The sequence below is a fragment of the Eptatretus burgeri genome, chromosome 7 (genome assembly GCF_056783735.1).
Source record: "Eptatretus burgeri isolate ZD-2024b chromosome 7, Ebu_testis_v1, whole genome shotgun sequence".
Lineage (NCBI taxonomy): Eukaryota > Metazoa > Chordata > Myxini > Myxiniformes > Myxinidae > Eptatretus > Eptatretus burgeri.
The window spans coordinates 45,596,041-45,607,175 of record NC_140967.1 but is presented as its reverse complement, the minus strand read 5'-3'; the positions used below and the strand labels follow the sequence as shown (position 1 = coordinate 45,607,175).

Here is an 11,135-nt window from a genome sequence, read left to right as displayed (position 1 = left end):
TGGCTTTAAAACAACCAATAAAAGTCAAGGTAATGCACATGTAAGTGTGCATGGTGACTCTGCCTCCATGCACTCTACCTCATCATGCCTTACACATGCTTATCCTGAAATTCAAAAGCTCTTCCTGGTGTTTACCAGTATCCTGCTGTTTGTTTGCTTGGTTTAAAAAAATAAAATCCCCATCATAGTTATCCAAGAACTCAATGTTGAAAACATCCCCAATTTCAACTTGTGATGGATTGTTTTACATTTTTACCCCGCACATGCAAAGAGAAAAAACAGGGTTAAGCAATTGGTTCATGATCGAGGAACAACTTATTTAAATCGAAAGTTATGTTTTGAACACGAATCGGAAGACAAGTTTGCTGTTTTACCATACTTCGTCTCTGAATTCATCCTGATCGCACATGTGCAGCGAAGAGTGAGATAATATTCATACCCTGCCTGTCTGCTTGGCAGTCAAACAAAATTGAAAATCATTCCAAACAGGAAACTTACTGTTTTTAAGGATGTCATAAAGGACACATACAACTGGCACGAAGAACTAATGTAACGTGTTGGATAGGGTGGCGCAATAGACACTGAGTAAAACCATGGTAAAACTGGGAATCAATATATATTTATGACTTTTACAATCTTTATTTTATTTAAATCGAATTATATGGTTGAACACTGTAGAACACAAATCACCTGTCAAAATACTTCCAAGAACCTCTAATTTTGCAGTACCTGGACATGTTAAATAAGGTGGTGTACATGATCGAGGCTCATGGAAGATCGAAAGCAAAATGTAATGGAAAGGAGGAAACACCAAGAGTATAGGTGAGTGAAGGTGAGATCAAGGGGATGGGGGAGGACACAGGGTGAACAAGCTACACATAAGCTGAATGAAGCAGCAAGAAGGGGGTGGGGAAAGTGGGAGATGAAACAAAAAAGGAACAAACCAACCGATAACCAACTGGAAGGGCACTCGGTAGAGCGCATACCTCCACCACGCAATGCCCGATCCACAAGAACATATTCAGCCCAATACATTTTACAAATATCATGCTATATATAGTTTTTAGCCCTATCTCTCAATGGTGAAGAATCACTTCAAAAATTAAATAATTCTCGTATCCGGATCCGGATTCGGATCTTCACCAAAATCGAATCGGTTAGCCCTTGTCGCACGTAACAAGTCCACAAAATTTCATCCGAATTCATCCCCAACTTTTTGAGATGTCCTGCACACAAACAAACAGACTGAAAGGGGTGAAAACATAACCTCCTTCACCTACGGCGGCGGAGGTAACAAAGGAAAAGAGGTAAGGGAGAGGGGAGGGAGGGGTCACAACTTAGAAAAAGGGAGTGCCTTGGAAAATATCATGAGTGTAGACGAGGGATGACCTGAGGTAGGTTGTAGTGACCAGAATGATCACACAAGGGTATAAGACTGCTTACGTAGCACGAAACTTGGATTTTTAAAACAATATTTAATATCATTATTTTATTAAAATTGAAGTACAGTCTATACTAAAACACTGCATGGGGTATCATGTTCTATGAACTCTCCAGTCCATGTTATAAATGCCATCAGCTCATGCAAATTGACATCTCTGACAGGTATGTCACGTCAACTGTTTTTTGGTTGTTTTTGTAAATGAGATTTTATCTGGTTTCACACCCCAAGCTCTCTCTGCATTTCACATAATTCCAGGCTTTACAGAGCCATTCAGACCAACTTTATGCCTGTTGAGGAGCCCCCTTGCATCGTGGATAATGAGCTTGCCTCGCAAGAGAGGGTCTGCATTTGATTTCCAGATGGAGCAAAACCTAAGGCAAGTTTCCTTATTCCAAATGACTCTTTTTATCAAGCTGTAAGTGGGAACCATGTCGTTTCGTCGATTGGCATATTGTTTTCTGGAATAATAATGCAGGTAAGCGAGTGCTGTGCTCGACTTGGATATTCCTCAACACCAGGTAAATCTGCTTGCTGTGTGGGTAGCAACTCCAACAATATAAAGTAGACACATTCACACACTTTGGTGTTAGCATGTAAATGACTATCTTTGGCTCTGAAGAGCAACTATTATCAAGGCTGCTCTACCTTTTAGGCTGAGGTTTCACCTCACCACTACTTATTTATCTAATTTTTTCCCACCTGTTAAATCACCTCCCACTAACCCCCAAGCCACACTCTTTTATTCAGTGCTGTCTCTGTGTGTGTGTGTGTGTGTGTGTGTGTGTGTGTGTGTGTGTGTGTGTGTGTGTGTGTGTGTGTGTGTGTGTGTGTGTGTGTGCCTCTCTCTTCCTCTCTCTTCCTCTCTCTCTCGCACCCCCTTCCCCTTTCCCCCCTCCCACGCATGCATGTCTCTTCCATTACCTCATTCCTATCTCCTCTCCGCACACTCCTTTCCCTTCCTTTATCTATCCATCATCCTTCCTTTTGTCAATATAAACTTCCATCCTCCCCCTCCGCACATCATTCCCCTTTACCTACCAATTATTATTATTATTACTCTTATTCACCTTTTGTGTCAGTATGTATTATATCCACCTATTCCCCAAAATTGTATTGCTCCATTAACCTGCCATTTAGCTCTTCTGTGAGCCTCAGTATTCGTATACGGAATAAATAAAAACAGCCGACATGTTACCCCATGGGACGAATCTTACTTTATACAAATTTACAGAGGGGTGTCAAAAGCAACACGCACAGACAAGTCTGCAGCTTCCCCTTGCATTAGCAATGGATAACAAACCAGCTAAGCACACAAACGCAAACAATGCAAGGCAAGGGAAATGGGTCACATGGAATACATGCACAAGTCACATGACACAAAAGATAAGCGTGTGCAAAAGGCCTTGGCATAACCAAAAATAGTTTCACATCCTCTGGCGTTTTCCTCTGCCAAAATGATTCCCGACATAAAGAAGCAAACGGACGAGCCTCTCGGTTCTGCAAAAATCCCCTCGAGCCTAACGAGAGCCAAGTCAAGTGACCCACTCAATTGTCCTGCCCAGCCAGCTCACATTATCATAAATCTTACAGAAGCAGCTATTGAACATAGGTGTCAAGACAACACAGACATCGTTCAGCCTTTGATACAATGGGACATTCCATCCCTATAGCCTGGTTCACATTCCCCATTCATCAAATGGTTGGACCCCAAATAAAATAAAAGATCACAATCATCAATTCAATATTGTACAATCACGTTTGGATTTAATCTGCAAACCTGCGTATCATTAGCCCTGATTATTTGTAGAAATTTGGAACGGCTCACCGAAAAGCAAAACATTCTCGAGAGGCATTACTTCTTTTGGAAATATTCCAATCTGCTTTTGAGACGGACGAGATGCCCACAGTCACGGAAACGGTCAACATCCCGCTGAATGCTAACCACGATTTGGCAACTGTCCTGATGTTGCTCGATTTCCCAGCGGTTTGGAGTACAAAGAACCAGAGCATTCTGGTTGTCATTCGCCTTTGGTGATGTCGATTCTGCTCCGCACAATAAATAAATAGATTTTTTTTTTTTTAAATCGCAGCTGTTGTGTTGAACTCGTCACAAACGACTCGTGCTTGAGGCCATCTCTCCTCAAGGGTTTGGTAAACTTTGTTTTCGACTTCCAAATACAAATAACAATAAATTGTATCCCTTATACACTTAGCTGTTTCAACCTTATTTTATTTTTTTTAACTTTAAAAGGATAAAAGGATAATCATAAGTGCATTTGTGGTTTTAAAGGAAATGGCAAGTCATCCTCCATTATTCTTCCTCATCAGTACTTTACGTGGCTTCATAACAAAGTAACTTGTCACGGTGACATGTAATCAGTTTGGATAATAACATTACATTTACCCCTTCAATCACAACACAAAAAGTCTGGCCATTATCACATACGATATATCAAAGATTCCAGTGAAGATGAATGGATAAAAGTTTAACAAAAGAAATAAATAAATAAATAAATATGGTTACTTCGGGATTTAATCACCTGATCCCACAACCGGAAAGCAGAAGTTTTGTGCCAGCTCCTACATTTTTCTTCCATAGTGTCATGTCTGTCGACCATGTAATCTTCAGTGCAATATCCTTTGGGAGCTCTAATCACAGTGGGAAGACTAGAATGGCACTTGGTAGAGTACATACCTCCGCCAAGTTGAACAGTTTACATTTTTGTATCCCACCGTGAGGCCGGATCTGCATCTGGACCTTAACCAAAACCGCATCGGTTTGTTCTTGTCACCTACCCAACTCATCCACCAAGTTTTGTTAGAACCCGTCCATAACGTTTTGTGATATCATGCAATTTATCGTTTTTGGCCCGATCTCTGAATGGTGAGGAATCACTTTGTTTTTGGCCCGACCCCTCAATGGTGAAGGATGACTTGAAAAATAAAATAAACTCCAGTGTCTGCTACCGGATGTGGATGTTCATCAAAATCTAATCAATTTTTCCTTGTTACATACCCAACCTGTCCACCAAATTTTGTCTGAATCTATCCACAACTTTTTGAGAAATCGTGCTCATAGACAACAGAACAGGGGTGAAAACTTCTGTCCACTTTCGGTGGCAAGGGGTAATAATGTACACAATGGTAATGAAATTTGCCAACTACAGAAACTATTTTATCAATTTCCTGTAATCCTTCATCACCTGCTGGTGAAGAAAGATCTCTCTTTCTAGGTGGGTCGTTAATGCACACACAATTGTGTATATATATATATATATATATATATATATATATATATATATATATATATATATATATATATATATATATACTTGAGAACTCAGTGTTTGTTTTACTTCTATGCACTCCTGAACCCCGAGACGAATGAGTTGTAAACTGGTGGTTGTACTCGGAGTGTGCCCAGGCGGGTTCTCAGAAGCTTAAAATAAATTAAAAGCCAAGCGGGTTCAGGGTGTTGGAGTTCCCCAATTATCTTTATGCAAATGTGGATTGCATATCCAATCTAATTCTCAGGGGATTAAACTCGTAAGCAAGGATGTGTTCTCCGCAAGTTAAAATAAAAAATAAAAACAAATTATCTCAGTTCTATATAGCTGGAGGAACAAGCCATAAAATGTCAGCAAAACCTGAAATATTTCCAGGTTCTGCTGATACCCTTCCTCGATGAACAGTACAAGAAAAGCTCAACCACAACCTCCCACCACCCCCCTCACCCCTCTCCTTGGTATGTATATACTTTGGGACTGATTTAGCCAATGAAATCCCCCATGATAATTCAACAGGCTGATCGGTTAATAGGTTTAACATATAAACGTCAGTGCCTCGACGAGCTTTGGCCGCCAGGAAAGCTCAGATGTAATACACTCGCCTTTGAGCTGTATAATCTGTGGTTAGAATCCCTACCAGACTACAAACTCATCCTGATGCTTTGCAGGCAGGATTCTGCATCATCGATTGTGCTTTCTTGAACAGCAAAAGTTAAGCTTGGTGTTCCATCTTGGAGCATTCACTGGTGGAATGTAAAGATCCCACGGTGCCTATCAAAAAAGAAAAGGCCATTGTGTTTTGGTACCTCGGCCCAAGTCGAGATTCTTGCCCTAATCTACAGTGCACTGTGCAGTGGTGACTCTTCCAGGGTTGGTTTTCAGCAATATAACCTTCACAGTTGGTGGCCACCCTGCTACTCTGGGAATGAATATGTGTGGCCTTTTGATGAGGATGATTGTAATGTCAATCATGACATTTGTCGGTTACGAAATATTTACAATACCCTTCATGTTTTGAGCGAAGGTTCTGGGCGCAGCTCAGAACGGATGCAGATGCAGTCTGGGAAGCCAAAATCTTAGGTTCTCTGCGAAGCTTACAGCTAGCTGCTGCAAGCTTGTATCACTCTGCAAAGCTTACATTGTGTTGTCAAGCTTGTACTGTGTTGCAAGGTTCATATCGAGCCACGAGGCCATCGGTATGACTAGGCCCATTCTACGTTTTATCGACATACAAACACTACTCCGTTTAGGAGGATTAAAGTGGTCAGTATATCTGTCTATGTCGCTAATTGTAAAACTTCATGGAGTAAGAAAGATTGGAATGTATTCTGTACGCATTTTCACGTAAACGCATTGCACGCCACGTACATTCGTGCCATTTGAGGTCTGTTTCCTGTTCGTTTGATTTATAGTGGAACTGTCATGCATTTCTGAAATATTGTTGTCACAAAACAACATCATTCCTTTACAGCTTTCACAGAGCTTTCAGAAGCAATTAAAGAACTTTCTCAAAGTTTCTTTGGGAATGAATAAACCAAAGGCTTCTGTATGAACACTACTACTTGTGTCTATATCTGCGTACGACATCCAACGAACCTGCGATACTACAAGCACGAAACCCCTGATGGCATATAAGCGCTTTGCTGCCATTGTCGTGAAACACTTTATCGTGTACAGTGATGGATGATGTGTCGTTTTAGACTATGTCGATTGGTTCAATTGCCGATGGACGCGACTGTGGGCAGTGAGACCAGCTTTGTTTGCACAAGGTCGGTCGCATACACCACAACGGAAGCCAGTTTCCACTGCCTTGGATGGATCCTTCCGCCGCAGTCGCTTTTGCACAATCTCATGCTCCCAAACTTTCTCAAACCTCTTCCCCTCAACTGTGAACGATTCTTGGCAAGTTCTTCCCATGATGACTCAGGGATATCACACTTCCTCAATGTATCGGCCAACATGTCCTTGAAACGTTTCCTTGGTTTACCCAACTTTCTGGACCCATTTCTTAGCTCACCATAAAAGATTGACTTGGGTAAATGCAAGTCATTCATTCTGACTAAATAACAAGACCATTGCAGATGACGCTTTCGGATGATGCTTTCGATGCTACAGCACTTTGTTTTTGCCAAAATTTCGATATTCGAAACTTTTTCTTACCAATTTGTTTTCAGGATGTTGCTCAAGCATCTTTGCTGAAAAACTTCAAGCTGTCGGATGTGTCTACTGTATACCGTCCACGTCTCCGCTCCATATAGCAGTGTGCTAACAACTACTGCCCGATAGACTGCTATTTTGGTAGCAAGTTTAATGTCATGGCTATTCCAAACCCGTTCTCTGAGCCTGCCAAAAGAAGAGCTGGCTTTGGAGATTCTGCTGACAATTTCATGATCAAGCTGTCCATCATCAGACAAGATACTTCCGAGATAAGGGAAAGTTTTGGTAGTCTTCAACTCTTCTCCATTGACAAGGATCGTGGACGAGTGATGTACAACACCTGGGGGTGGTTGATACATGACTTCCGTTTTCTTTATGCTGATCGTTAGACTGAAATTAGAAGATGCGACTGCGAAAGCATTCATGAGCGATTGTCAGCCCTCCTCGGTATGGGAAAATAATCCGCAATCATCGGCAAACAGAAGATCTCTAACAAGCAGGTCAATGGTTTTGGTTTTAGCCCGGAGTCGATGCAGATTTTAAAATGCCACCATCCGTTCTAAATTTTATGTGAACACCGTTGTCATTTGTTTTCAAGGCTTCCTTGAGCATGGTTGCAAAGAACAACACAAATAAGATAGGCGCCACAACACATCCTTGCTTCACCCCGTTGCTGATATTGAACGCCTCGGAGAACTTACCATCAGCACACACTCTAGCTTGCATTCCATCATGTAGCTGTTGTAGCACTCTTACAAATTTCTGTGGGCAGCCAATTTTGAGAAGAATTTGCCATAGCGCAACACGTGAGACTGTATCGAAAGCTTTAGTTAGGTCAACAAAAACCGCATATAACCCAATATTCTGCTCGATGCACTTCTCCTGAAGTTGGTGAGCTGAGAACACCATATCCGTGGTACCACGGTAGCCTCGAAAACCACACTGCGACTCCGAAACATTTTCGTCTCAAATTGAATTTACGAGACGTATCAGAAGAATTTTAGTTCGTATTTTGGAGCATGAACTTAGGAGGGAAATTCCTTGATGATTTCCACATTCCGAACGGCTGCCCTTCCGTTTGAAAATAGTAACAAGGAGAGCATCCTTCAGTTGTTGGGGCACTTCTTCGTCTCGCCAAATATGACAATAGAGGCTGTGCAGACGTGTGATTAGAACTTCGCCACCATGTTTGAAAATCTCAGCTGGAATCCCATCCTCACCAGGTGACTTGCCGTTTGATAACAAATTGATAGCCTTACGAATTTCTTGTTCAGTTGGTTCATTCGCAAGATGCTGAATCACAGGTTTTTTGAGGCAGTTGGTCTATGCTGCGCTGATCAACATGCGATGGTCTGTTGAGGAGCTCGTTAAAATGTTGCTGCCAGCGACCCAGTATCTCTGCCTGGTTGGTTAACAATTTTCTGCCAGATTGTGATAGCAGGGGGACACCACCATGTGCAGAAGGGCCATACAGTTCTTTTATGGCATCATAGAAATTCTTTGAATCATTTCGATCCGCCAATTGTTGTATTTCCTGGGCTTTTCGGGACAGCCACTGGTCTTTCAACTTGCGTGTTTCATTTTACAGCCGCCTTTGACAAAGTTGGAGCTTCAATTTCGATGATCGTGTGTTACTGGATAGCCATGCTCTAAATGCTTCGTTTTTGTTGTCAATTATCCTCTGAATAATTAACAAATTATCTGAGAACCAGTCAGGTTGTTTCCTGGTTTTCAGTCCAAGCATCATCTTGGATGTGTTGTAGACCGTGTCATGCAGGATATTCCATTCGTTAGTCTTTGTGCCATTTGGATCTATTGGGTTTGCAGTAAGCTCACCATTTATTTTTTCGGCCAGCTGGTGTCTGGTTTTGCTGACTTTACAGTCGAAACATTCAACTTTCTTACTGCCTTAAAACTGGACTTTTTGATCTTTGGGTGAATGACCATCTTTAATTTCATTCGAATCATTTTGTGATCGGTCTGACACTCAGCACCACGCATAACTTTTGTGATTGTCACATCTTTGCGATCACGATGTGACAAAGGGAATTGGTTTGTGTGCCGAAAAGGATCGAAGCTGATTTTATCCCATTCATGTTCGAAGCAAGTAGTGATGTACACACACACAGAGGAATGAGGAGGTGGTACGTCACTTTGATCGAGAACCCAAACCCACCGATGACTATACTGAATGGAAGTTAGTTCAGCGTAAACATAATTTGAAATTGGCCATTACAAACTGGCACAAGAGGGCAAGAAGCATGGAAAGACTGTTGTCAGATTCAAGTGATTTGGACGTTGTTAAACAAAAACGAGATGTTCTCGAGAGACACATGGATGACGCTTCAAAGGCACATGATCTACTTGATCAATCAACGCCATCTAGAAGCATGGATCCAGATAATGACTCGCACTATTAATCCCTGGAACAGGATAGTTACCATCTGTCCAAATATATTGCAGATTAATTATATACAGTGGGGAGAACAAGTATTTGATACACTGCCGATTTTGCATGTTTTCCCACTTACAAAGCACGTAGAGATCTGTAATTTTTATCATAGTTACACTTCAACTGTGAAAGATGGAATCCAAAACAAAAATTCTGAAAATCACATTGTATGATTTTTAAATAATTAATTTGCATTTTATTGCATGAAATAAGTATTTGATCACCTACCAACCAGTAAGAATTCCGGCTCTCACAGACCTGTGAGTTTTGTATTTAAGAAGCCCTCCCATTCTCCACTCATTACCTGTATTAACTGCACCTGTTTGAACTCGTTATCTGCATAAAAGACAGCTGTCCGCACTCAATCAATCAGACTCCAACCTCACCAAAATGGGCAAGACCAGAGAGCTGTCTAAGGACATCAGGGACAAAATTGTAGACTTGCACAAGGCTGGGATGGGCTACAGGACAATAGGCAAGCAGCTTCGTGAGAAGGCAACAACTGTTGGCGCAATTATTAGAAAATGGAAGAAGTTCAAGATAACAGTCAATCTCCCTCGGTCTGGGGCTCCATGCAAGATCTCACCTCGTGGAGCCTCAATGATCATGAGAAGTGAGGGATCAGCCCAGAACTACATGGCAGGACCTGGTCAATGACCTAAAGAGAGCTGGGACCACAGTATCAAAGAAAACCATAATTAACGCACTACGCCATCATGGATTAAAATCCTGCAGCGCACGCAAGGTCCCTCTGCTCAAGCCAGCACATGTCCAGGCCCGTCTGAAGTTTGCCAATGACCATCTGGATGATCCAGAGGAGGAATGTGAGAAGGTCATGTGGTCTAATGAGACCAAAATAGAGCTTTTTGGTTTAAACTCCACTCGCCATGTTTGGAGGAAGAAGAAGGATGAGTACAACCCCAAGAACACCATCCCAACCGTGAAGCATGGTGGTGGAAACATCATTCTTTGGGGATGCTTTTCTGCAAAGGGGACAGGACGACTGCACCGTATTGAGGGGAGGATGGATGGGGCCATGTATCGCGAGATCTTGGCCAACAACCTCCTTCCCTCAACAAGAGCATTGAAGATGGGGCGTGGCTGGGTCTTCCAGCATGACAACGACCCGAAACACACAGCCAGAGCAACTAAGGAGTGGCTCCGTAAGAAGCATCTCAAGGTCCTGGTGTGGCCGAGCCAGTCTCCAGACCTGAACCCAATGGAAAATCTTTGGAGGGAGCTGAAAGTCTGTGTTTCCCAGTGACAGCCCCGAAACCTGAAGTATCTGGAGAAGATCTGTATGGAGGAGTGGGCCAAAATCCCTGCTGCAGTCTGTGCAAACCTGGTTAAGAACTACAGGAAACGTCTGATCTCTGTAATTGCAAACAAAGGTTTCTGTACCAAATATTAAGTTCTGTTTTTCTGATGTATCAAATACTTATTTCATGCAATAAAATGCAAATTAATTATTTAAAAACCATACAATGTGATTTTCAGGATTTTTGTTTAAGATTCCGTCTTTCACAGTTGAAGTGTACCTATGATAAAAATTACAGACCTCTACGTGCTTTGTAAGTGGGAAAACCTGCAAAATCGGCAGTGTATCAAATACTTGTTCTCCCCACTGTATGCAACATTATAGCAGAAAGGGATTCCCAGGTTTCTAAAGGTAGTCGAGCTTCCTCCAAATCTCATGCTTCTCAGTCCTCAAAGGCATCAACTACATCTGCGAAAGCTGAAGCTCTAACTGAAGCAGCTGCATTAAAGACAAAAGTAAAATACTTCGACTCGGAAG

At 42.0% G+C, this 11,135-nt stretch overlaps 1 protein-coding gene across 1 annotated transcript in view; it reads right to left on the bottom strand.

Annotated features, from left to right (window-relative positions):
* Positions 1–11,135, bottom strand: part of LOC147023159 (protein MTSS 2-like) — a 71,001-nt gene that overhangs the window by 35,251 nt on the left and 24,615 nt on the right. The window lies entirely within an intron of this gene.